General features: G+C 49.6%; 1 long non-coding RNA gene across 1 annotated transcript in view; it reads left to right on the top strand.

The window, feature by feature from the left end:
* The first annotated feature begins 1239 nt into the window (after nt 1-1239).
* LOC148002801 (uncharacterized) overlaps nt 1240-6000 on the top strand; it is a 44540-nt gene continuing 39779 nt past the window's right edge. The window contains exon 1 of the long non-coding RNA XR_015631512.1: nt 1240-2867. This is a non-coding gene — a long non-coding RNA (uncharacterized LOC148002801). The remainder of the gene's footprint in view (nt 2868-6000) is intronic.

Genomic DNA, 6000 nt, shown 5'->3' with positions numbered 1-6000 from the left:
TTAGGAGCTATGGTGGACCAGAATCTACTATTAAAATTGTAGATTTATTTGCCCTTCCTCTCACTTTGGAATTTAAAAAAAACAAAGGTAAAATGAAGTTTGTGACAGAGAAGCCCAAGTGGCATCCAGTAAACTCACCAAGGTGGGTCAAAAAGGATGGGGACAGGGTCCCAGTTGTGTGTGTGTGTGTGTGTGTGTGAGAGAGAGAGAGAGAGAGAGAGAGAGAGAGAGAGAGAGAGAGAGAGAGTGTGCTCTTTGTCCAGCAGGATCTGTTCCTAGCCTCCCTGCAAAGTTGCCCACTAGCTTTCCCCCTGAAGTGGGCTTTGGTCTCAGAGCGCCCGCTGGAAGGCATACTGGAGCAGGCTCAGTGTAGGACAGCTCCCATAACTCTCAATGCAACAAGAGGGAGAGGGAAGAAGGAGGTTGGCCAAAAGGTGTGGTCGCCCACTCCACCACCACGCCTAGGTACTGGCCCAGCTGGGGGAGGAGTTAGGCAGCCTAATCTAGCTTAGGCCTGTTTGTCCATCCTTCCCCGGGGTGCATGGAGAGCTCTAGTCACCTCTCTGGTGAATTCCAACTAGATCTAGGGTCTTACTAACCAGATTGAGGTGACTCTTGTGGTCCTAGAATCTTTCACCTGTTGCGGGGCCACTTTGTAACTTTTGAACCCGTAGGGACACTACTATAATATTTCACTTTCTCACTAGAACAAGTTTCCAGGTAGAAGGGTGCCACCCCAGCCTTACCCAGAATGACCGCCAGCTCCCTCTTTGCCTAGAGCGGGATTGAGCTCTGGCAAGCACCAGCCAGGCTCGGTGTTCCCAAGCCTTAAGTTGCTCAGTCCGATTGCCTTAGGCTACCGGGAGGAGATGTGCACACCGCACTGTAGCCACCAGAAAAATCCTGGGTTCTCCTTTCTCCTCAGGATTAAATATATTAAAACCAAAACAAAAGAAAAAAAGAAAACAGAACCGAATGTTAACATCTCACTTTCTAAAGAATGTTGTGAGTTTGATCAATCCGGGAAGATACATACATACATACATACACACACATATATATATATATGCATACATTCTACTTGTTTCTGGGGACTGGACTCAGGGGCCTCTCATATGCTGGTCAAGTGCTGACCACGATTCATTTTATTGAGACACAGTAAGTGTGGACTACAATTAACAGGGTCATAAGTATATTGTCCCGTGAGTCTGGGCACGTGGAAAAGCTCGTGTTAAGTTCGGAGAAATACTGGAAACGCTGGCATTTTAAATGAGCTCTTGCAAGGGTCTGTCACAGACTTGAAGAGAAGTACATCTTCCGCAGATTTTATTTGTACGTTTATGGAAAACGTCAAATAGCAGACTGTGCGGTTTTTCGAAATTCTGCCCGCTTCTTTATATTTTTTGCGCCTAAAGTTTGTCGTTAGTTTCTTGCCGCGCACACTTTCCTCGTGCTTTTCGCGGGAGATGTTTCCAAAAGGCGAAATTTCATTTTGGTTACTTGCTGGCTGGGATCAGTTTGATGGATCCGGTGGGAGCGGGAGCGGCGTTCCGATTTCTGCAGTTTCCTTATCTTGAGTTTTCTTTCCCCCAAGCTCCGGGTTCCGCAGTGCCAGTAACGAGGTCTTCCACCTGCCCAGTCCCCTGCAAACTGCTACAGGGTAAACGGCGCTCAAAGGTGGGGGGACTCCGCCCGTTCCTACGGATCGCGTCTCAGAAGGTGATAATTTGAAAAAATCAGGTGAAATGGGACAAGGATTCAAGATGCAGGGAAGAGAAGGCGATGCTTTCAGAGCTTCAGCGCGGCGGAGTGGAGCTCTGGGAAGCGGCTTTTCAGAGTCCTTGGGCGTGAGAGCTCAGATTGAGCAGTGCTCGGCTGCGGGGCAATGCTCGGCTGTGGGCCACGCATAGGGTTTCGCTCCTAGCGCGGACAAACCGGGTCTCCAAGGGTGCTGTCCGCTGTGCTCAGAGTTAAAGAGTCACCGCCTGATCCGAGTGACTGAAACGCAGCCCGTAGCCGCGGAGCCTCCGCCTCCCTCCAGGACTGCTGGGGTCTCCGGTGGGCGTGAATCTGGCCGTAGGCGGTCACCGCACGGTCCTAGGATCATCACTGCCCTTTCTCCCTCCGCACCATGTTTTCCCTTTCAGGCCGTGCTTTTCAAACCTTAATGTGCATAAAATAAGCTGGCCTCCCCACGGAACATGCCGCGTTCTCCCACGCGGGCCGAGCGGATTGTAAACCGGTAGGCGACCAAGTGTCGCACGGGGGAAAGCCCAGACCAGGGACTGTTGGGAATCAGGCTGTACTCAGAGCCACCCTGCGTGGCCTCGGCCTTCGGGAACCATGATACTCCGTTACCGGAGCTCCTGCTCCCACAGCATTCGGCCAGAGCAGGAATTGGCGAAAAGCGGGATGTTGACGCTAAAGGAACGCAGTGTCACATGCCACCCTTTCAAGGTGCACAAGAAGGCTGCAGCCACTCAAACCTTTCAAAGGAGCATTTAAACTTGGGAGGAGTACGAATGGAACACGGAGGCACACCAGTGAGTGTCAACAAGACGCGCGGACTTGGCGGGAGAGCTCACAATTCCGTAGTGCACGGGGACCCGGAGGTGGCCCCGCCTCACTCCAAACTTCACAGTCTCTGCGGGGTGTAAAGGCTTCTTTGCGCTCCCAGGGCTCTACTCGCGCGTCGCCTGTACAAACCCTCTGCTGTGTGGCCTTGTATCTTTAGGTAGGGGACATCTTTTGTCTCTCGGCAAGAAGCTTTCCTCCGGGGAAGATAAAGTAATCGATAGGGTCTTTTTAAATAGCTCCGAGTTTCCTGTCCGGCCAGGAGTATCAGCGCGCACGCCAAATCTGCTCTGGTATGTCACCTTATCTCCCTTTCCCGCTGTTGTCCCCAAACGCTGCCTGTCAAGAGAGACGCCACCCGCATTAGGACCCAGACTGGGGCCCTTCCGCTCGGGGTCACGCGCTGCCCCCTTGGCTCCGCTGTCCTTCGCGTTCCTGGAGGGTGGGAAAGAGATGCTGCAACCCCGGGTGAAGATTCTGGGACATGCAGGGGGTGACTGTGTCACACTGTCACTCAGAAGGGGGCGTGTGGGGGCTGTTTTCTAACCACGAACACGGGGAACAGCGTTGATTGCTTGTCTGTATGAGGGAAAATCATTCTTCGAAGGGGCCCGTTGGATCTTAGAGAGCTCCAGCCTGGCCCGGGTTTTCGTTAACTCCAGGATGACTTTGGTAGGGGAGAGGACTGGGTCAACCTCAGAATCCCCCCATTCTCCTATGCTCCAACTGCTTTATACTTCCAACTGGCAGAGACCTGGAGTGGGGTGACTTTCCGACCTTAGTCAATGCAGGAAGGCCGAGGTAGGAGGTAGCAGGGACAAGTGACTGTCACTTGGGCAGTTTTTTTCTTAAGATGAGTCCTGAGGAAATCTCTGGGCCAGGCCTCTGCAGCCTGAGCCCTTGAGGTTCTGAGACACCCTGATCAGATAGGTGGTGCAGACACTCTTTGAGTATCTAAGCACTGTTATTAGGTGCCCGCCCTTCATTTTTCTTTTTCTATATTCAGTCAGCTGTATCTTTCCTTTTAGACAAAGACAAAGAAGCCCTCTTAGATGCCCTCTGTCCCCATCAGTACTGGTTTCCACCAGCCTGGTCCATCTCAGGCACATCCAGTTATGTCACACTGACACACAGGGCTGGAGAGCGACTGCCATCGCTGGGGGAAATCACTTCTTGGCTTCAATACAGGCTTGCTCCCTTCCAATTGCCAAGGATCATTCTGGATTACTCGAACTGCTGAGAGAGGACCACCCACCAAAACACAGCCCCAGGATAATCTAGGCCTTGGGAAAATCTCCCTCTCCCTTGTCATTTATCAGGGTTTATTTACCCAAGATAGCAGTTTCTGTACGGAAACAAAGTAGGGGCAAACACCACCCTTCTCCCTTCTGCTAAGGAAGAGGTATTTCTTGTTCTTTAGGTCGGCCTTCTCCCAGTGGGCCCTCCATATTTTCCCAGCCCTAACAGAAGCTGATTCTTAGCAACAGCCAAAGATTGGTACGGGAGTAGTGTTTTTTCACTGTGGTGAAACCCGCAGACTGCAAGCTGAACATCTCAATGGTTTGGGAGTCATGACTCTGGTCTCTTGCATTATTTTGACAACTGGTTCTTCCAGGGCGGGCAGAGTGCTCAGTCAGAGCTCTGTTTGAAGAGACATTTGAAGAGTGTCTTTCCTTCTAACAAAAAGTGGGAGACAGGAGAGTGACGGGAACAGCTCTCTTTCTGTCACCAGAACACTTAGCTCTTTTCTTGAGGGGAAGGGATACTGCCTGGTTGGTAGAGGTGGTGGGAGGAGAGGTAGGGGAGCTAGTCCTGCTCTCAACTCTGTGACCCACCCTTCCAGCTTTGCCTGCCTCTGCTCTCCTGGGCCTTCCTAGGTCTCAGGACTTTTGATTGCAATACAGAAGTGCACAGAATAACAGTGTATAGACTTGCGCATTTTCCCAAACAGAACACCCAGATGCCTTGAGCCTGGGTCCCCCCCCCCCAACCTCCTGTGATTTAGGGATGTGCTGGAATTACAGATGTGTGCCACCACGCATCACTCTGACTAGAAACCTAGACTCCTCTTACCCACTTCTGAGCTTCACTGAATACCCAAGCATGAAGAAGGGCGACTTTGTGCTTGACAATATTTATGCAATGTGGGCTCATGAGGTCCTGCCAGATTGGAGCCGTCAACTCTTTTTGCTCTCATTGTATTAATATATTCCAGGCTGAACATTCCTGACTAAAATCCCAAATGCCCACGGTCTGTAAAAGCCCCTGTACCCACACACTGGAGCTCCGTGTGACCATCAGACAGAAAGGGCAATAACATTGTGCAAACATGGATTCTGCATTGACAATGGAGTTCTGTCCATGTGGTGTCTCTCACTATAAGCAAATATGGAGGCGAGTATCCCAACATCAAAGTCTGAAGGGATCCAACCCCACCTCACTCTGGTGCGTCTAATAAGGTGTGCTTCCTATGCTGCTACCATTTCTGTTCTGACGGGGTCTCTTGCAAGTCACATTTCTTGTTTTCTGTTTGTGGTTTTTTTTTTTTTTTTTGGATTTTTTTGTTGTTGTTTTGTTTTTTTTTTTTGTTTTTTGGGTTTTTTGTTTGTTTGTTTGTTTTTGCTTGTCACTGAGGTCCTGCAAAAACACCACTGAGTGAGTGGCGTTTGTTCTGAGCACTCTGGTGCCTGCCTTTCACACACACGTTTCTGCTGTGTGAACACCGCTGAGTAGCGTTGCTCAGCTATAGGATATCCACAGACTCCGTTTCAGTTGTCTCTCAACAGTTTTCCACACTGAGGAACTGGCGCTCTCTCCATTCTGACAGGGAATGACACATGAGGGTCTCAACAGCCAGTCCGTGCCATGTTTTAAAGTTTGAGCCATTCTGGCAGTCGTGGGTTATCTGGACTGACTAGAGAATCCAGATAGTTTCAAAGTCTTATTGGCACTTTGATTATTTTTGCCAAGGTGCCTGTCTATCTCTTTTGTCTTTTTATTCTCATTCATATGCTTTTATTTGATTCTTAAAATTTCTCATTTTCACTTTTTTTTACAGTAATTATAACCTTTGGATATATTACTTATATCCAAATATAAGTTGAATGCTTAAATCAAGTTAGACATACATATTTCCTCAAACTCATTCTTCCTGGCAATCTGTATGCTGGGTTGCTCTTTTGCACAATCTCTCCCAGTGCCTGCTCCCTGAAGAGCACCAGCTTCTCTTTACTGTCCACCCACCCCCGGCTGCCTTTTATTGTTTGTATTTGAGACAGGGCTCACTTATGCCCTGACTGGCAGGAAACTCACTATGTAGACCAAGCTTGTCTCAAACTTAGAGGCATACACCACCTTACCTGGCCTGACTCCTGTTTTGTTTGTTTGTTTGTTTAACTCTCCTAAGACTGTTGAATGACCCCGGGG

Source organism: Rattus norvegicus, chromosome 10 (genome assembly GCF_021556685.1).
Source record: "Rattus norvegicus strain SHRSP/BbbUtx chromosome 10, alternate assembly SHRSP_T2T, whole genome shotgun sequence".
Lineage (NCBI taxonomy): Eukaryota > Metazoa > Chordata > Mammalia > Rodentia > Muridae > Rattus > Rattus norvegicus.
This window is presented reverse-complemented; position numbering and strand designations above follow the sequence as displayed.